The following is a 22,354-nucleotide window of genomic DNA, read 5'->3' as shown; positions in this document are numbered from 1 at the left end:
ATCGCTGGGTAGCGATCCCGACGCATGCGCAGACCATCTACTTTGCTGACGAAGGAGGGAGGGAGAGCTTTGCTTAAGCCCTCCCTCCGACGTCAGCGCTGACATCGGGGAAGACTTCCGGTCGGCTATATGTGCTGCTGCAGGGCAGGTAGGAAAAGAAGACGAGCCTCGCGGCTTGAGTTGCATCGAACCCTGCGGGATCCCCACGACCCGAGGGGGCATCCCCAAGGGATCCCCGCGACCCAAAGGGGGAACCCGCAGGATCCCCATGGGATTCCCATCGTCCCCATTCCCGTGCAGCTCTCTAGTCCTGAGCAGTCGCTTGTTTTTGGATCAGCCAGCCTAGGTACCCTTTCATAAAATTACCCTCATTGCGAGAACTTCTATAACAGGTTACCTATGTCTGAAGCCCAAGTGGATACCTATTTCCAGGCACCTTAGGGGGAAGTTATCAAGCTGTGTTAAAGCAATAACCCATGTCATTTGCCCCATAGCATGATTAAAAGGAATGCAGGTTATCTTGCTCTTATGTAATAATATTTAAGTAATCACAGATTATAAAATAATGAAATGCAAAACATGCAAATGCCTATAAAGCAGCTCATTACTTTGCAAATAATATTCCGTTCACCTGGTACACGCTGCAAGTCAGTAAAATAACCCCAACCATCATTTCTAAGTGGAAAGTCCATTTGCATATGTCAAAAGACCTTTACAAGCAGAAGATACTTCTTTGGAGCAAATGAAACTGTGTACCTCTTTTGGCATTAGGAAAATTATCCCTTCCTCCCATGTGCTTAAGGTCATCTTACTATAACTGAGTGAAAACAACAACTGGCAGCTCACAAGGATGGCAAACGTCAGTCCTGGAGCATTATCAGGTAGCCCTAGCTCTTGACTCAAAAGTACTCAGGTGTGTTTAATAAATATTCAGTGCAGAAATCCTGCAAGCCAGACCTGTTTGTGGCATTCGAAGACCAGAATTCAACAGCTTTCCTGTGATGTAAGGTTGCTTTTTTAAATGCAAATGAATAAATGATAAATCTTGTTTGATTTACAGTGCCAACGCAGTTGCAAACTCCAAATCTTGTTGTTGCAAACCGGCCCTGTAACTTTCACAAGTTTGATGCTGCCTGCTCACTTAAAGATAAATGGGTTGTATATTTGCATTTTCTCCTCATTACTCTATCGTAGAAGAGGATTTCAGAAATTAATTTCCAACCACCAGCTCAAATCTTCTGCAATGTCTGTGGAAATATATGCTTGTTTGATGGTGCGACACGCATTCCATACTAAGAGACCAGCCTAAAAGGCACTGTTTGAAAATGTTTGACCTTTTCTCTCCGTCTCCCGGATAGAGGACAGTGAGTGGAAAAGATGAAATAGAGGAAATGAAGTGTTCTTTTCGAGCTGATTGATAACGCTTTTCAATTTTTGCATCTTGCATTAAACAACATTCTGTTTTATATGTTTGCAGGAAGAATACTTATCAGAGAAATACAGAAGGTAGGCTGTTTTTATGCTACCGTTATCTTTAGACACTTCCTGGCTGACATAATTTTGCAGGTCTAGCAAGGTATGTTTTCATTTAAAATGCAAACAAATCTATGCATATAAATTTATATTTACTTCATGTAACCTATATAGAACAAATAGATAAGAGGCCTCTATTCTAGCTTCATCATTCTCAAGCTATCCGCTGCTTTTTGACACTGTTGACCACCACCTTCTCCTTGATACGCTGTCCTCACTTGGATTTCAGAGCTCCGTTCTCTCTTGGTTCTACTCTTCTTATCTTTCACACCGCACTTTTAGCGTACGTAGTGGTGGATCCTCTTCCTCTCTTCTCCCGCTATCAGTCAAGGTACCCCCAGGGCTCTGTCCTAGGACCTTTCTCTTCTACATCTCTATACTCATTCCCTTGATTCTCTGATCTACTCTCATGGATTTCAGTACCATCTCTATGCTGATGGCTCCCAAATCTACCACTCCACACCAGTAATCTCTACAGGTATCCAGGTCCATGTCTCAGCCTATCTGACATCGCTTCCTGGATGTCCCACTGCCACTTAAAGCTGAATATAGCCAAGACTGAGCTACTTATCCTTCCACCTAAATCCACCTCTCCTTTCCCCCCACTCTCTATTTCAGTGGATGGCGCTCTCATCCTCCCTGTCTTGCCAGCTCGCAACCTCGGGGTCATCTTTGACTCCTCATCCTCCTTTTCTGCACAAATCCACCAGCCTTGAATAATGAAGACAGTGAGCTAAGTACTGAAATGAAGACATACATTTACAACCGGGATATGGTCCGCATAAATGATCACGCCTAAATGTGACATTTATGTGCACAACTAATACTATTCTTTTAGACTCTTCTCATACATTTCTAATTTCTGGAGGAAGATTTTATATATTATGAGGAAACAGGCTAGTGAAGTCGTGTCTTTTTGAACATCATTTTGCACTGTTGGTTCCTGTAATTCTTTATGGTTGAACTAAATTATCAAAACTGATCAAAAAATTGCAGTTGCTCCAGAATATTGCGGTTAGATTAATTTTTGGTCTATAAAGCGTAGAAGAATCTTCATTGGTTATCAGTTGAGGGGCAAATTAAGGGCTCCTTTTACAAAGGTACACTAGCGGTTTAACGAACGTAATAGCGTGCGCTAAACCGCCAGACGCATTAGCCGCTACCGCCTCCTCTTGAACAGGCGGTAGTTTTTGGCCAGCGCGGGGGTTAGCGCGTGATTGAAAAGTCGCACGTGTTAACCCCGCTAGCGCGGCTTTGTAAAAGGAGCCCTAAGTTTAAATCAGCTGGCATAGCTCATCGTATATTACAGATAATCCGATTTTGCTTTTTTCTCATTTGCATTATCCTTCCAGCAGATTATGCAGTACGTTCTTACTACATTTTCCATAGATTAGAGGAGTACGATATAAACGACAGCTTTTGCTTACGCTGTCATTACAATTTGGAATAATCTTCTTAGTCACATTAGGACCGATATTAATTATTGGGCATCCCTCCTGCCAGGGAACATTGCGGGAGGGTTTAGGGGTTCGTGGCAGGAGAGCTTGGGTATCTCTCTTGCCGCGATCATTACGGGAGTGGGTTGCCTGGGCCGCTGAGCTCAGCGGCCCGATCTGGAACTTATACCTGTTTTGACTTGGGTTAAAGTCAAAACATATAAGCTTCGTCTAGGCAACCTGTCAAACTTTTCGATTATGGCTGCCGGATGACTAAGTCTTGGTTGGCCACATCCTTACCCAGTCCTCCAAAAATGCTCCTTTTCGCTCTGGGCACACAGAGGCAGGGAAAAGGCCTAAGCTGGTTTTAGATACATCTAAAACCCTGTTTGATTATCTTTTTGATCGTCCAAGTGCCGATGTAACTGGGTTCTTAGACGTATTATTATTTTTTTTTTTTACTATGAGCCCCTTAGGTGCTAAGTTGTCAAATAAGTGCTTAACTGCCCTTAGGCAGCTGCCTACTTGCTGTTTATTCTGTTTAGATGCTTACCTTTGATTGAACTTCAAAAGTTAGGTGCGTAATTGGTACCTATATTTTGGCACACTACATAGAATTAGGGGGTTAGAGTACATGTCAGTCATTTTGTAAATCTACTCATCTAGGTTCTCTCAACTAAGTATGGCATCTGTGTTCATGCTACTTTATTGATTTCCTGAGGAGAGGAGGGAGCTAAAATGACTGGGGGATTCATAGATCACTGCCTAAAATGAGCATCTCTCCTAGGAGTAAATCCCGATGTTGATTTTAGAGATCATATGCATGCATTCCCCTTCTGAAATGGGAAACCCAAATGTATTTTTTGACTCTATTCCAGACCACCCATACAACATCCCTTGCTATACAGTGACAGGGACGCCTAGAAGGTCGCACGGGAGCCCGCCCCAAGGTACCCTTCCTGAAGGAAAAGGATGGCTGTTACTCCCAGGCTCACTGTTGTGTAGTCTCTCGAGGCTCGATGCTCAGCCGTTTAAAACAATAAAGCAATATTCTTCTGGAAAAAAAAATCCAAGACTTTTTATTCAGGTTTCACAGTGCATTTCCATGTTCAAGTCAGGATGCCACATGCACTAGCCCAGGGGTGGGCAACTCCGGTCCTCGAGGGCCGGAATCCAGTCGGGTTTTCAGGATTTCCCCAATGAATATGCAGTGCATGCAAATAGATCTCATGCATATTCATTGGAGAAATCCTGAAAACCCGACTGGATTCCGGCCCTCAAGGACCGGAGTTGCCCACCCCTGCACTAGCCACTTCAAATTAAAATATCACACTTTGTAATCCACATGAAACAGATAGTATTGAGTTCATCAATATTGTCCTTCAACAGGAAAAAAAAAACACCCCAAAAAACTTTCATTGGGCTTATCTGGCACCAGTGGGGAAAACTGGGATACCATCCTTGTTCTAGGTTCACTCTTTCTCTACCAAAGAAAACTTTTCTTCCATTTAGCGCTAACCAGGCTCTTCCTTAGCTGGACTGGTACCGAGCCTACTTCACCAGTCAGCTAGGGTAGGGAGTGCTGTGCCCTGCACTGTGCTTGCCCTGAGATTGTTACAGCTACCGCTCCAGGCTCTGGTTGCTAGTGACAGCTCCATTGTTCTTTAAAAAGTCCAGGAACCAAAATGAAAACCCAAAAGAAAACATTCACAGGAGCAAAAAGAAAAATCAAGGTTTGAAAACACTGCAGGAGCCACACCCATACAGCACTGCTTGCAACCACACTCCACCTTGCAATGTGCAGCACAAGGGGGGAAAAAAGACTCTAAAGCAGGGGTCTTAAAGTCCCTCCTTGAGGGCCGCAATCCAGTCGGGTTTTCAGGATTTCCCCAATGAATATGCATGAGATCTGTGTGCATGCACTGCTTTAAATGCATATTCATTGGGGAAATCCTGAAAACCCGACTGGATTGCGGCCCTTAAGGAGGGACTTTGAGATCCCTGCTCTAAAGCAACATTTTAAAAGTTCAAGATATTCTGACCTGCCTCAGGGTGGTTAACTGATTTCCATGTTCTCCTCAGTCAGCAGTTTGGGACAAGAGGAACTTTCCCACTCCATCCTGGCAATTACTTTTTCCCAGGTTCTTGGCCTCTGACCTCTATTCCTGGTTCATGTTCCAGGCATTAGAGCAGGGCCGGTGTCTGTTCCAACACTCCCTGCTAGTTCCTGGCTCCACCCTGCTTCTCAGCCAGCTTCCTGGGGAGAAGGGCTGGGCCTGACCTCGCCCCTCCCCCTTGCTTGCATCTGTGCCATTCTTAAAGGGGCCATTCCTTTGCAGCTGGGGCTCTTTCCTGGTGCTTGGTAAAGGGACAGTGTTAAATACTTCAGTTCTGGTCTGTTTTCATTTTCCTTTTCGTTTCTGGAGTGTCCTAGATTTAATCCAGTGCTTAGGGGTAGGACTGGGGAGCTGATAAGGGCATGATTCTGATGTGGGGCAACATTCCGCCAGGTCCCTGTCACAATATGTACATATTCGCAATATATATATACAACTACCTACTTTCTAAACTCAAGTTTCTTATGCGCATGAGATGCATACTTAAATTCTGCATTTCCGTCACTACTAGGGCTTCTAAACTAATTGATATTTGATAAGGCAAGTCATAGCCTCCTCTGAGTCTACCCAAAATACCATTTTAAGTCCATTAAGTAGAGTGGAAGAAATTCCTTAATCTCTTATGTCCAATGGGCGACAAACACTGCATCTATTGAACCCCCAATCCCAACTAATCCAAGGTCTCAGAAACAGAATTGCATAAACTCCGATCATACAGATAATCCATTTGGCTGATCCACCCTCTGAGACATGAAAGTGAAGTCATTTTGCATTTGCCTGCATGGTGGCTTCTTTCTAAGTCTTTAAAATGTTTCTATGCCTCTTTCTTTATTTTATACCTATCAATGCATTCTAAGTTGCATGCAAAATATCTACTGAAAAGCAGTATTTACCAGCCAATTAATAAAACCTAACGATCTTTGAGTTTATCCTTGTGTAGCTCTAATTCAAAGGCTAATTATTCCCAGTGTACCGCATATAAACACAAATGCACAAGTCATGGAAATTTGCAAAGTAAAACTGAAATAAATGACTTCTAATGAGCATAAATAAATCTGCATCATTTGAACATTCGCAATGTATTTAATAGCTAAAGCAGGGATCTCAAAGTCCCTCCTTGAGGGCCGCAATCCAGTCGGGTTTTCCCCAATGAATATGCATTGAAAGCAGTGCATGCACATAGATCTCATGCATATTCATTGGGGAAATCCTGAAAACCCAACTGGATTGCGGCCCTCAAGGAGGGACTTTGAGACCCCTGAGCTAAAGTATGTGCATTATTGTCAACATTGACAGAGTGTGAACTCAGGGTAAATGGACTGTACATCCAAGGTGGAGAGTTTAGACCTGACACAGGTGTATTAACACCCTACCGTGGAAGTAGACTTTGATATTGTTAAACGCAATCATGAGGCTTGGTTTCCTATGGGATCTTTACTACACTTAAGAACATAAGAACATAAGAAATGCCTCCGCTGGGTCAGACCTAAGGTCCATCGCGCCCAGCAGTCCGCTCACGCGGCGGCCCATCAGGTCCAGGACCTGTGCAGTAATCTTTTATCTATACCCCTCTATCCCCTTTTCCAGCAGGAAATTGTCCAATCCTTTCTTAAACCCCAGTACCGTTCGCTGCCCTATAACGTCCTCTGGAAGCGCATTCCAGGTGTCCACCACACTCTGCATCCCACTGCATTCAACTGTGAATTCACAAATGGTTCCATCCTGTATCTCAGTGGTTCCCAAACCTGTCCTGGGGGACCCCCCAGCCAGTCAGGTTTTCAAGATATCCCTAATGAATATGCATGAGAGAGATTTGCATATAATGGAAGTGACAGGTATGCAAATCTCTCTCATGCATATTCATTAGGGATACCTTGAAAACCTGACTGGCTGGGGGTCCCCCAGGACAGGATTTGGGAACCACTGCTGTATCTCTTTCTTTCTTTGCTGTCAATCTCTTTAGATCAGGGGTAGGGAACTCCGGTCCTCAAGAGCCGTATTCCAGTCGAGTTTTCAGAATTTCCCCAATGAATATGCATTGAAAGCAGTGCATGCAAATAGATCTCTTGCATATTCATTGGGGAAATCCTGAAAACCCGACTGGAATACGGCTCTCGAGGACCAGAGTTCCTTACCCCTGGTCTATGATATTCTTAGCATTTTTTCATTTTCTCGTAATGAGTCCTTTTGTACATTTTTCTATGCATTCCCTTTGAATTAAGGCCACAATGCCCTATTTTTAAAATCTTCTTTCCAGAGAACAACTCCAGCTTTTTGGGCCGTTCAAAATTCATTTACCTGCACCACTGTCCCCGGCTGCCGTAAAAATCCCACATTAGCTACCTAATACAGGAGTGGACAGGATTTGGGCATGACATCGGTGAGTGACAGTATGGCTAGATTTGACAGCTACTGCTTACGTCCGGACCGTACACTATCATGATGCCAATACTGCAGCCAAATTTACTGCTACCTCAAGAGAAGGGGGGGGGGGGGGAATGCTGCTGGGCTACCAGCAGTCCAATACCACAGTGCTCTGGCATAGGAGCTATGCTGACACTTGTTCCCTCTTCCTTATCTCTCCCCCAAATCTCTCTAGAACTTCCCAGTAGCACCAAATTCCTTCCATGTGTCTCTTAATACAAACAGCAACCCCCCCCCCCTGTACTCCCAATGCAAAGATCAAGTTCCCCCTCACCCTGACACAAAAAGCAAGATAATCCCCCCAAACAATTCAGCTCCCTGAACAGATAAACTCCAGCCCCTCCTGGAAAAGCCCCTTCCCATAGGACTCACCCTGGGGGTCTTTATTTGTGGCCAGCAGTCCCAGGCGGCACTGATTCCCCCTTTGCTACTTCATGGGTAGGCACCTGAATCCAAAGTGAAGCCAATAACCTCTGGCAGTAGTTATGCAGTACGACTGCAAGGGGTCATCTTTTACATGGAAGGATTAACCTTAGCGGTGGTAGTGCAAAACTACCACCAGAGGACATCAGTATGATTTAGAATTCCAGCACCTACTTGTGCAGCAGCAAAGGCTTTCTATGTTACCTGGGACCGTTGGCCAATGATGACGACCTCAAGGGTGGGGCCCAGGGAAAGAGGTAGGGGAGGTTACACAGGAGAACAGGGTTTTGCTGGCAGGGAGTAGGTTTTTCCACAGGCTGCCGGCAGGTTGTGGATTTTCCCAGGAGTGGGGAAGGGTTTGTGTAGGGTTGCCAGACATCTGGAAAAACCTGGAAAGACTTTCCAAAACCTGGCATTTGGCTGGATTTTAGAAAGTCCTGGTCAGTTCTGGTTGCATCTAGAGGGCCTCTGAGCACACGCAGATGACGTCATATACATCCGGCATGCTCCAGGCCCTTCAGACATGGCCGGAGCTGGTTGTAGAAGTTAGCCTTAAAAGGTCAATCATACTGCACAGGCATCTTTAAAAAGCATTGTTTTTAAGCTGGTCTTGAAATGATCTAACGTGTGGATCTCTCGCAGGTGAGCCGGTGTTGAATTCCAGAGCGTAGGGGCGGTAACGGAGAAAATATTATTGCGCATAGTACTGATAAGTTTTAGTGATGGAATTGTTAGCAGGTTTTGATTAGATGTCCGAAGAGTACATTGAGAAGTGAGGGATATTAGAACATAAGAATTGCCACTGCTGGGTCAGACCATCGTGCTGGGTCCATCGTGCCCAGCAGTCCACTCACGCGGCGGCCCCCAGGTCAAAGACCAGGTGAGGCTGAACTCATTTAGATCACTGGTCTTTGACCTAGGGGCCGCCGCGTGAGCAGACTTCTGGCCACGATGGACCCAGCAGTGGCAATTCTTATGTTCTAATACCCCTCACTTCTCAATGTACCCCTACGCTCTGGAATTCAACACCGGCTCACCTGCGAGAGATCCACACGTTAGATCATTTCAAGACCAGCTAAGTGTATTAATAAATTCAGGCTGCCTCTAACTGTGAGATAAAGAAACTTGAACAGGAGGGTATATATGAATATATATGAATATGTAGGAATGAAGCATAAATCTCTGAGAGAAAGATCAGCAAAAAAATATTGTTGGAGATAAAACTGATACTGAAAGGTGAAATAACCACCTCAACATTTTTCAGTTTTATGGGTCTGGCCTAGATTTATTTACCAGCCTTTCCTTCTCTTGGCTCTTCTCTTTTTTCCTCCTCTTTCATATTTTTTTTTTTTATTTCTTCAGTTCTCCTTTCTTTCTTATACCGTATTTTATTTTAACTCAAAGTTTGGGTAATGGCCAAACATATCTGTGAGGATGAAATTTCTCCCTCGTTAAATAGGTAAACTTCCCCCACAAACTTTTGGCCAGATATTTAATCACAGAAACATTGAAAAATGGAGGCAGATAAGGACCATATGGCCTATCTAGTTTGCCCAACCATACCATCCACCATCTCCTCTCCCTTAGAGATCCAGCATACTTGGCCCAAGCTTTCATAGAAACAGAAAAGTGGAGGCAGATAAAGATCACATGGCCTATCTAGTCTGCCTAGTAAGAGTGATAACCTGTTGTCTGAATGTTCTAGCTATGCATATTAAGTAGAGGGGAAGTAAGGCCAGTGCCAGTTTTACCTCTATGATCTTTGTCCCATATATGGCAAGACAGATCAGGATGAGCTGCAATGGGCTTTGACAGTAGCCCATCCTGATCTGGAAGGCCAGTATCAGGTAGGCCTCTACAATCTGTGTCCTGAAAATGTTGTACATGCTTTTGTATTTCCTCTATTCGATTATGATTTACTAGTCTTATAGCCCAACATAGTATTTCTGAAAACAGGAATTTACAAGTAATATTTTTCATGAATAGCTGTTTATATGTAGCATTGTTCATGAGAGCAGGATTTTGATAGACTTGTTAGAGTATTGGATAGGCCTTAGTGGGAGATTTGGGTCATAGTCAGACCCTCATATTGGTTTTTGAAGAATCAAGTTTTCAGATGTTTGCAGAATTTAGTATATGTCTTGGTGATATGGATCTTCGCAGGAAGTGCGTTCCAAGGTGTACTCCCAAAACTATGGAAGATTTTTCGATGTTAAAGTTATGGGTGGGATTGAGTGAATGTGTCGGCCAAACCATAATAGTTTGTTTTTTTCTGTTTAATTTAAGGTCGCATTATATTGACCATTCCTGATTCGTGTTTGCAGGGATTATTTAAAAAATGTTGTATGCATAGGTACTTTGGGTTTTGGCCAGGTACTAGTGACCTGGATCAGCCACTGTGAGAATGGGCTACTGGGCTTGATGGACAATTGGTCTGACCCACTAAGGCTATTGTTATGTTCTTATGAGAAGAGTCATTCTCCAAGTCTCAATCTGATTGCGTTTAGAGTGGTCATAAAGATGTTATATAGTAGCTGTGAGATTGGGGATCCTTGTGGTGGGGGGCTCCAGTAGTCAGAGCATGCACCATCTTTTACTACTCTGTATAATCTATTTGTTAAGAAGCCTTTGAACCACTGTAGTACCGGCCCTGAGATTCCTAGTTCAGATCATCTGTTTAGTACCTGTGTTAAATGCCACCGAGACATCGAACGGCAGTAGTAGGGTTTGTCTTTCTGTGCTCAGCGTTAATCTCACTCTAGACACCAGGTCAACCAGACATGTCTCTGTTCTAGGTGAGTTCCTAAATCCATGTTGGGATGGTAATAGTATAATCTTTTAGTTGTTAAGATTATCGTAACACGTAAAATATTATTTTAAGTCCCCAAAATTTAGTCATCTGTTTGTGATTCTACCTAATGGCTCTCTCACACAATAGTATACCTTCATATATAGAATTATCAGTCAAATTCTATTTAGTTCACCTAAAGATAGGTGCCTACATTGTTTAATAGACTTGATTGGTGCTGAAAATTGACCTAAATTGCACTTATTTAGATGTTAGGCACCTAACTTGGTTCAAGGTGCCTATTACAAAGTAGGCATGGTTAGGGGCAGATCATGGGCGTATTTTGCATGTAGGTGCCTGGTTTGGACTTAGGTGTTGGTAGGCAAATAACTAAGGTGCCCATATTTAGGCCAAGAAAACCCTGGGATAAATAGGGTACGCCTAAATTTAAGATGTCTAGTGATTTGTAAGAATCAAAAAAGCACTAGGGGCCTCATAAAATGGGATAACAGGGTTCTCTTTATTTAGGCAGCAATAAGCGTGATTCTAACTTTTATAGAATAGTGCTTAGCACCACAAAACTCAGGACCTAATTTTTAGGCGCCATATATAGTATAAGGCGCTATGTACACATATAGAATTAGAACCTTGTTTACTCTTTCAAAATAAATACTAGAACTAGGGAGCTTGCAATGAAGTAACTATGTAGTAGATAAAAAAACAAAAAACTGGAGAACATAATGTGGAGAAATCAGTTAGCTTAGCAGGATTTGAAAAAGGTTTGAATACTTTCCTACAAGAGAAGTCCATAGGCCATTATTGAAATGGGGGAAATCCATTGCGTATTCCTTCGACACGACCTAAGCGCTTACCTCTTCCCCTCTCCCTCAATTTTAGCCCTTCCTCCAGTCTCCCCTCTGGCCCTCTTCTGACCCCTCTCCTTGTAAGTCGCCTACAGTCTGTATAGGTATGAGCGACACACAAATGGAAGATTAGATAAGATTAGATTAGATAAACAGCATAAAATCTGGTTTACTATTTGGGACCTAGCTAGGTCCTTGGGACCTGAGTTAGCCACTGTTGGAAACAGGATACTGCGTTTGATGGATCTTCGGTCTGTCCCAGTATGGTAATTCTTATATTCTTATATGAGCAAAGTATAGGACAACAAGCCATTGTGACATCACTGCTGAGGTTGGCTCTTAGGCATTGGTGGAATGTTGCTACTCTTTGGGTTTCTGTCTGGTACTTGGGACCTGGGTTGGCCACTGTTGGAAACAGGATGCTGGGCTTGATGGACCTTCAGTCTGTCCCAGTATGGCAATTCTTATGTTCTTATGTGAGCCAAGTATAGGATAATCAAGCCATTGTGACATCACTGATGAGGTTGGCTCTAAGGCATTGGTGGAATGAGGCACTATGACATCACAATCTCAGCTCTGGAATGTTGCTACTATTTGGGATTCTACCAGGTACTTGGGACCTGGGTTGGCCACTGTTGGAAACAGGATGCTGGGCTTGATGGACCTTCGGTCTGTCCCAGTATGGCAGCTCTTAAGTGAGCCAAGTATAGGACAATCAAGCCATTGTGACATCACTGATGAGGTTGGCTCTAAGGCATTGGTGGAATGAGGCACTATGACATCACAATCTCAGCTCTGGAATGTTGCTACTATTTGGGATTCTACCAGGTACTTGGGACCTGGGTTGGCCACTGTTGGAAACAGGATGCTGGGCTTGATGGACCTTTGGTCTGTCCCAGTATGGCAGCTCTTAAGTGAGCCAAGTATAGGACAATCAAGCCATTGTGACATCACTGATGAGGTTGGCTCTAAGGCATTGGTGGAATGAGGCATTATGACATCAAAATCTCAGCTCTGGAATGCTGCTACTCTTTGGATTTCTGCCTGGTACTTGGGACCTGGGTTGCCACTGTTGGAAACAGGATACTGGACTTGATGGACCTTCAGTCTGTCCCACTATGGCAATTCTTATGTTCTTATATTCATAGTGGTAATATTAAACCCGCTTAGTTAACGGCAGCTAACACAGATTTTTCTGTATCTACATATGCAGAACTGAGCCTTACCTGGATGCCAGTACTGTCTATCTGGGCATTTGGCTGCTGCTATAAGCTACGAGGTATACCCAGATAGCTAACTCAGCAACTTAGAATAGGTATTTCTCTTATCTCTCTTTCCCAGATCGAGGGCGTTATTGGACACTATAGTCATCTGTATTATCTAGAGTCCACCATATTCTACAAATGGTATGCAAGGCCATTGTGAGATGCATTCATAATTAAATTGGCTAATGAGCTAATCAGCACACATAATAGGGTGGTAATAACCCATTACTGTTGTTAATTGGTGCAGTGGTTTGAGCTACAGCTTCAGTATCCTGAAGAAGTGGGTTCAAATCCGATGTTGCTCCTTGTGACCCTGGGCAAGTCACTTAATCCTCCCATTGCCATATGGGGTAAAGACCTAGAAAAACTAATTGCACAAACAAACAACTATGAAGAATTCAGGAAACACCTAAAAACCTACCTATTCTTGAAATACCTAGGCAACGAACCGGAACATCAACCCCCCTCGTAACATCATCACATACCTGATCTTGCAAACTGTCAACCCCAACCCCTAACCACTAACCATGAACACTCTATTCAATTTACGGAACATTTCTACTTCTGTGCAAATAGCTGGGCACTTCCTGGCCTTGCAACACACAAACTGTTGCTAACATTATTAATATTATCAAATGTATACTGCTATACTCTTTAATCCATTGTACGAGATGTATACTGCTTTACTCTTTAATTCATTGTACGTAAAGTTTCTCTTTATTGTATTTACATTTTCTTTCATTGTATTCACAGTTTCTTTTATTGTAAACCGCCTAGAAGTCACAAGATAGCTGGCGGTATATAAAAATAAAGTTATTATTATTATTATTATTGCCCCGGAACAAAGAAAAATGCTCAAGTAACTCAAACCCTAAGAGAACAGTATAGAAAACTGGATAAATAAATAGTGTGACAAGTTTCAGCCTCTGATAACCAGAGCTGGTATTGTGACATCACAATGCCTCATTCCACCAAAGCCTAAGAGCCAACCTCATCAGTGAGGTCACAATGGTTTGATTGTCCTATACTTGGCTCACTATTACTACACTTTGATTTCTAGACCGGTGCAGTAGTTAAAGCTACAGCCTCAGCACCCTGAGGTTGTGGGTTCAAACCCACGCTGCTCCTTGTGACCCTCGGCAAGTTAATTAATCCCCCCATTGCCCCAGGTACATTAGATAGATTGGGAACCCACTGGGACAGACAGGGAAAAATGCTTGAGTACCTGAATAATTTAATGTAAACCATTCTGAGCTCCCTTGGGAGAACAGTATAGAAAATTTAATAAATAAATAAAGATGCACATAGTATTACTAGACACCAGGGACCTAAATTCCACACTAGAATTTACATGATGGTTCAGTTGATATAAATATTCACCCCTAAAGTCTGGCACAGAAACTGTCTCTAAGCATTATTCTATAACAGAGCTAAGGGGGAACAAGTCCAGGACAAATGTCAGGAAGTTCTGCTTCACGCAGCGAGTGGTGGACACCTGGAATGCTCTTCCAAAGGAGGTTATTAAGGAATCCACTGTGCTAGGATTCAAAAGCAAATTAGATGCACATCTCCTTATGAGAGGCATAGAGGGATATGGGTGACTAAAACTACATCAGGTGTACACCTGACTGGGCCCCCGCGTGTGCGGATCGCTGGACTCGATGGACCATGGGTCTGATCCGGAGATGGCAGTTCTTATGTTCTTATGTACAACTTGACGCACCATTTATACAATAATGATCTATGTGAGTGCTTTTTGGTGTAAAAGTTTGAGAGCCTTTTACTAAATCTACTTCATGGTGCCAAGAAAGTCAGAGAAGATATTCATTGGCATTCTGCATTTAACGCTGCTGAAAATCCCTGCTTGGACCCTACGAGTGCTGATTAGGAAGTGCATTACCCAGATAACTAGCTTTAAGAATTGACTCTAGAATATTTCCACTCCGCATGGAAATATCTTACACTACTATACTTTTTACATCCTGTGCGGTATGGGTATGTCTTTCTCATAATAAAATTATTTTATGTGGCATATTGTTATTAATATCGGTTAAAAAGTAATGGCACCTTCCAGTCCTATAGTCAGTTAAGTAACAATAGTGTCTCTAGACTCCATTCCAGATTAAAGCTTTGCAAATTGTTGCCCTAAAATCTCTGTATTGGTGCTTCCCCAAGGCCACTGTGGACTAGGGTGGGTATCAAAGGGTAAGGGGAAAATCAAAATACCCCAAACCCAGGACTAATTATAGTTTAGTTTAGTAAAATGAATTTCTCTGCCATGGTTACTTGTATTAATTATACGGTATATATTTTTACATATTGTTGCATTATAGTTTGTCCACGTATGGTTTATGACTATTGGTTCAATAAAGATTAAAAAAAAAAAAAAAAAAAAGCTATGGTACCATTAAACCCTTCACCACATAACACATTTACATAAGAACATAAGAAACGCCTTCACCGGATCAGACCCTAGGTCCATCTAGTCCGGCGACCCGCACACGCGGAGGCCAAGCCAGGTGCTCCCTGATGGAGACCTTGATTACCCGTATCCCTCAATGTGATTTGCAAGAAGGTGTGCATCCAACTTGCGCTTGAATCCCAGAATGGTAGTCTCCATCACCACCTCCTCCGGGAGAGCGTTCCAAGCGTCCATCACTCGCTGTGCGAAACAGAACTTCCTGACATTTGTCCTGAGCCTGCTGCCCCTCAGCTTCAGTCCATGACCTCTTGTCCGTGTCACATTTGACAATGTGGATAACTATGCTTCTTGCTCTATTTTGTCAAATCCTTTTAATATTTTAAAAGTCTCTATCATATCCCCTCGCAGTCTCCTCTTTTCGAGGGTGAACAGTCCTAGTTTTCCGAGGCGTTCTTTGTAGCTCAAATTTTCCATACCTTTTACTAGCTTCGTGGCTCGCCTCTGGACCCTCTCCAGCAGGGTTATATCCTTCTTTAGGTATGGAGACCAGTGTTGGATACAGTATTCCAAGTGTGGTCTGACCATTGCTCTGTAAAGCGGCATTGGTACATTTGGTACTAAAGCTGAAAGTTCTGATTTTCCTGATACGATGGGGCAGGTGAAAGAGTAAGTCATTCAAAGTCATATTGAATTATTGCTAAAAATAAAAGATAAACTCGTTTTGACTCTCTTTGCAGCTTCTGCCCAAAATGATGTCTTCCACCCTTTCTTACCTCCAGAGACCTAGGCAATAGCACTCACAGCCATCAGCTCTTTTCAGCAAACTTCAAATCCCTAATGTTCATTTCCAGGGACGGACTTTCATTAACAAATATTGACTTCTTCAAAGGCAACAGATAATCCCCTAACACTCTGCACCACTTGTTTTGACATAGATGGTTCAGACTTTTCTACACTGTATGTACTTAAAAAAAAAATCTGTACTAGTTTGAGCAAAGTCAATAAAGCTGAAAAATTACCCTTTAATTTCACATCTGTTGATAATTTTCCCCCAGCTGGTAAAAATGATAGCTAGATCTGTGTACATCAGTATGGCACAGTGACAAAGAGGGGGGGGGGGGGAAGCACGCCACAATCTGGTGTTTTCAATTTAGACAGTATGCATTATTTACACTGTCATTATTCCACTCAATTTGAGTTCACGCTTCAGTCCTAATTTCAGGATAATCAAAGTCAATGAATATTTAATCAGCATTGCTCCCAGAAACTGAGTAATGCCATTAAGATAATGTCCCCACGATTTCAATACAGATTTTCCTCAAGTGCATGGGACTTCACATTTTTCTATTTTCTGACTTGATAGTCACTTGAGGATCAACATGAATTTTTGTATCTACCTAGGTGAAGAACGAGACAGAAAGGAAGGAGAGGTCGGAAAAGGTAAAGGAGAGAATTGCACTTTGGGATTACTCATCTGAAGGGTTTTGATTTAACAGTTTATTTAGTACTGATGAAAGGTATTACACTTCTCCCTCCGTATTCGCTGTGATAGGGGATTAACAGAACCGCAAATACTGAAAAACTGTGAACAAATTTTTTATATGTTATTTGCTGTTTTCTATTAATAACCATCGTGAATATGGTGAAACCACAAATAACATGGTGGGAGGTGAAGAAAGTTCCGGGAATCAGCGATTTTCTCTGTAAACGCTTGGACTCGGCGATTTCTCTATGCAAGCTGATGTAATTTGGGGGGAGGAACCAGCAAGCTAAAAAACGTGAATAATCGAAACCGCGAATGCTGAAACCGCGAATACGGAGGGAGAAGTGTCGATAGAAGCTGGCATAGACTGAAGTCGTCCACTTGCTCATATAGCAGGTGTAACATGATCAAAGCCAGAGACGTGATTCTCCATTCTGTCCCATGAAACCCGCAATAAGAGTAAAAGGCTAGCTCATTATTTATGCCCACTCAATTCCCAGGGTTTCTGCCAAGAAGAATGCAAATTCTGAGCACATCTGCCGACTGCAAACTGGACAACGAGCAAAAATAATCCTATGGAAAACACTGCTTTAATTAATTTGTTCTGAGCGAAGACTTTTATTGAACTGGCAAAAGAAGAATGGTATGGAACAATCACATTAATTTTCCATAAGATGTCGGATCCTAAAACATGCAGGAGACACGACACGGAAGATCAACCAGAAAATAAAACAGTCTTGTTAAACAAACTTTTTAAAGTGAAAACGAATGCCAAACTCGAAGAGACAGAAACACTTCAAATGCACACCACTGTTTGAGACTGAAACCAAGCCAATGGGAAAATGGAACTGCCCTAGAATCATTATAATTGCTGTCGGCAAGATACAAAATGTCAAATATCCATTTCATATAATTACACTTTGGCATCACTTTGCTGCGCCATATGAGGAAAGACTAAAGAGGTTAGGGCTTTTCAGCTTGGAAAAGACACGGCTGAGGGGAGATATGATTGAAGTCTACAAAATCCTGAGTGGTGTAGAACGGGTACAAGTGGATCGATTTTTTTTTTTTTTTTTACTGCATCAAAAATTACAAAGACTAGGGGGCACGCAATGAAGTTACAGGGGGGGGGGGGAAATCTTTTAAAATGAATAGGAGGAAATATTTGTTTCATTCAGAGAATAGTAAGCTCTGGAACGCATTGCTAGAGCAGTGATTCCCAACCCTGTCCTGGAGGAACACCAGGCCAATCGGGTTTTCAGGCTAGCCCTATGAATATGCATGAGAGAGATTTGCATATGATGGAAGTGATAGGCATGCAAATTTGCTTCATGCATATTCATTAGGGCTAGCCTGAAAACCCAATTGGCCTGGTGTTCCTCCAGGACAGGGTTGGGAACCACTGTGCTAGAGGATGTGGTAAAAGCAGTTAACATAGCTAGCTTTATAATATATAATATAGTATAACTTTATTTTTCTATACCACCATAATCAAACAATTTCTAGGCGGATTACACAAAAGGCTGGACAATTAGCGAAATGCAATACAAATAATTAAAATACAACAAGTTTCTTAAATACGTTCAATGCAAAATTTTGTTAACAGTAATATCCACATTTAGGAAATGAATTTATCAAACAATGCCGACTTAAATACTTTTTGAAATGCACCATAAGGCAGCATAACTCTACCAATACAATTACCCCAACAGGACTGCTGCCGATTTGCTTGAAATGGTTTGGACAAGTTCCCGGAGGAAAAGTCCATAGTTTGCTTTTGAGACAGACATTGGGGAAGCCACCACTTGCCCTGGATTGGCAACATAGAATTTTACTGCTATTTGGGGTTTTACCAGGTACCATGAAGACGGACACTGTGCTAGATGGAGACTATTCTTATGTTCTTAATAGACTTCCTAAACTGGTGCATCATGCACCCTCTATGGCAGGGGAAGGGAACTCCGGTCCTCGAGAGCCGTATTCCAGTCGGGTTTTCAGGATTTCCCCAATGAATATGCAGGAGATCTATTTGCATGCACTGCTTTCAATGCATATTCATTGGGGAAATCCTGAAAACCCGACTGGAATACGGCTCTCGAGGACCGGAGTTCCCTACCCCTGCTCTATGGCTATTTTGTGGTCCAGTCCAAAACTCACCAGGTTGAGGTTGCTTTTAAACCTTAACACCCGGCTTTCCTACTTCCTGACTGAAATCTCACCCTGCTGGCAAGGTTTCCCTGTTTATTTAATTCAATTCCTATCCCGTTGTCCCCCAGGTGCTCAGAATGGGTTACAGGTTTAACACACATAGGGCTCATTTTACAAAGCCACGCTAGAGCCTGAACGCGCAAATAGAGCACGCTAAATTGCCCCATGCGCTAGCTGCTACCGCCTCCTTTTGAGCAGGCGGTAGATTTTACATGTTTTTATCCCAACTTGATACATACTAGGGTCTAATATTAATATTCTGGCCTTAATAAGGTGGCCTAATCTGTTTAAAGTGGACTAGAGTTTCTCGTATACACTTTCACAGTGCCCATCTCTTAGCCCAGGAGTAGGCAATTCCGGTCCTCGAGAGCCGGAGCCAGGTCAGGTTTCAGGATATCCACAATAAATATGCATGAGGTAGATTTGCATCTCAAGGAGGCAGTGCATGCAAATCTATCTCATACATATTCATTGTGGAGATCCTGAAAACCTGACCTGGCTCCGGCTCTCGAGGACCGGAATTGCCTACCCCTGTCTTAGCCTAATATCTGTATGGTAAAGGTACTAATTTCCCAAATGCGATGCTGGCCTAACTTCTCTCTGTGAATACTGTGTTAAACTTGCAAATGCCAAGTGCTGAGATCTACAAATACTTGATAGGATATATCCCAGTGGTTCCCAAACCTGTCCTGGAGGACCTCCAGGCCAGTCGGGTTTTCAGGATAACCCTAATGAATATGCATGAGAGTGATCTGCATATAATGGAGGTGCCAGGCATACAAATCTGCTCCATACATATTCATTAGGGTTATCCTGAAAACCCGACTGGCCTGGGGGTCCTCCAGGACAGGTTTGGGAACCACTGATATATCCTATACAGGAACAAGGCAAAATTCCAAGTTTAAACCTAAAGAATGCAATATAGAATGAGACAAATATCCTATATGATTAACACCAATAGAGAAAGCAATAAAACACAAACAGAACAAATATAGATTAAACCTGCTGGGGTAGGGGAAGCTGGTAGAATTCATCTGGAAAAAGCTTGCAAGCTGTTCCGGCCCTAAAATAAATAGAACTTGTACCTAAATTTAACCTAACACGAAAGGACTTATGCAATAAAACTTTTTTTTTTTTTTTTTAAGTTTTACTTTGCCACTTTATACATTTTTTACATATGTTTTAAAATAAGCCTGCAGGCAAATTATGTCAATTTTTTAGCCCAAGAACGGTGGCATGGGTTTAATTTTAGAACTGTGAACGCATGTAAAGTGTATAATCATAGTTTCCTTAGGGCAGTGTCTCCAAAGGGTTAATTTTGCATACACCAATACCGTTACAAGAATAAAACTGAAAATGTGATAAGGTAAGTTGGATCTCATTTTCTCAGAGTCACTGCTAATTAACCATGAAGCTCCACTAAGCATTGGTGGTGTACTTAAAATTTATCGAACTCCTCAGACCCGTAGATCAATAGGCATGAATTTGTTGGATGTCCCTTGTCATCGAGTGCAGCTTGATGAAACTTGAGCCCATGCTGAGCCAAAAGTTTGGAACGCTTTACCGAGTGATTTAAGAATGATCCCATGTAAGGCTACATTTCATCAAAAGTCAAAGGCACATCTTTTTCAGCAGGCCTTTCCTTTATGTTTATTGCAATTGGAACCAACTGCTAGATACTTCGTGTATTGAAACTTTTATAAATGATGAATTTATTGGAGAATGTCTAATGCAATGGGTTAGATGTATTATAAGACTTATGTTTGATTTTTATTCATTTTATATTTTAGATGTTGATCTTGTATAACATCTAGAGTGGTGGGGAGAGCGTGGTGCAGTGGTTAAAGCTACAGCCTCAGCACCCTGAGGTTGTGGGTTCAAACTCACACTACTCCTTGTGACCCTGGGCAAGTCACTTAACCCCCACCCCCCATTGCCCCAGGTACATTAGATAGATTGTGAGCCCACCGGGACAGACAGGGGAAAATGGAGAACGGTATAGAAAATTGAATAAATAAATAGGTCATTGTTAGGTGCTATCGAGTCATGTTTGAGTCCTAGCAACTTGCTGAAAATCAAGTTTTCATGGCAGAATACAGAAATAGATGACCAGGCCTTTCTTCTGTGCAGTATAAATTCGCTGTTGTCGCATCAAACCCGATCCTCTGTCTCCAACACTGCCCATCTGTAGCTGCCCAGATGGGTATTACATTGTTAGTCTGACATATCCGCTGAAACCTGTCCACCCTGGGAGGCCCTGTGGGTACCATTTTTCTTCTGTACTGGAAATTTCAGCTAGGATTCAATGCGCTTTACAAGAACTGAGGGCGTGAACATTGAATGAAGGATAGGAGGTAGGCTCCCGAGATTTGGTTATAGGTCCAAGGAGAAAAGGTGGATCTTAAGCTTCTTCCTGAAGATGTAATACTGGCATGGTTGTCGTAGGTGGAGAGAGAGACCGTTCCATATCTTGGGTCCCTGATACGCAAATGTTGATTCATGCAGCTTCTTCCTAAGTACGCGCGAAATACTGTTGATGTGTCCTTGCATTGATGAAGAAGTGCATGACCACAATATCTGCACTAAGTCCTGCGGAGTTATCCCTATAGATGGCTTTGTGGACCATGCGGGCTATCTTGTATCGTATTCTTCTCTTCATAGGGAGCCAGTGTAACTCCTTCATGAGTGAAGAGATGTTCTCATATTTGCCCTTTTGGAAAATCAATCTAGCTGCTATGTTATGGAGCAGTTGCAATCTTTTGTAATCGTATTCTGAAATACCAATGTATAAGGAGTTGCAGTAATCCAGGTATGGGAAGAGGACCGCTTGAGGTCAGGCTTACAGGTCTATAATTCCCTGGATCTCTCCTAGAAACCTTTTTTTAAAAAATGGTGTAACTTTGGCCACCCTCCAATCTTCAGGTCCCACAGATGGTTTTAGCAACAGATCAGCAATTTCATGTTTGAGTTCTTTCAGTACCCTGAGATGTATACCATCCAGCCCAGGTGATTTATCATTCTTTAACTTGTCAATTTGGCTTAGTATGTTTTCCAGGTTCACCAAGATTTCTTTTAATTCCTCCGTCTCATCATATCTGGTTCAGGAAGATTTCTTACATCTTCATAATAAAGACAAACAAAAAATTCAGTCTCTCTGCTATGGCCTTATCCTCCCTGAGCACACCTTTTACTCCTTGATCCTCCAACAGTACCACAGATTCCCTCATAGGTTTCCTGTTCTTGATGTACCTAAAAAAAATTGTCACTGAGTTTTTGCCTCTTTGGCAAGTTGTTCTTCATATTCTTGTTTAGCTTTCTTTATCAACGCTTTGCATCTAACTTGCCCATGCTTCTGTCTCTTTTTATTTTCTTCACTGGGATCCTTTTTTCCA

The 22,354-nt window shown here is 42.4% G+C and overlaps 1 protein-coding gene across 1 annotated transcript in view; it reads right to left on the bottom strand.

The window, feature by feature from the left end:
- Positions 1-5,195, bottom strand: part of LOC117346120 (cytosolic carboxypeptidase 6-like) — a 654,038-nt gene extending 648,843 nt beyond the window's left edge. The window contains exon 1 of the mRNA XM_033915525.1: positions 5,012-5,195. The gene's annotated coding sequence lies outside the window, so the exon portion shown is untranslated. The remainder of the gene's footprint in view (positions 1-5,011) is intronic.
- Positions 5,196-22,354: the final 17,159 nt, after the last annotated feature.

This window comes from Geotrypetes seraphini, chromosome 12 (genome assembly GCF_902459505.1).
Source record: "Geotrypetes seraphini chromosome 12, aGeoSer1.1, whole genome shotgun sequence".
NCBI lineage: Eukaryota > Metazoa > Chordata > Amphibia > Gymnophiona > Dermophiidae > Geotrypetes > Geotrypetes seraphini.
The sequence above is the reverse complement of the archived record's forward strand: the minus strand, read 5'-3'. Positions and strand labels throughout refer to the sequence as shown.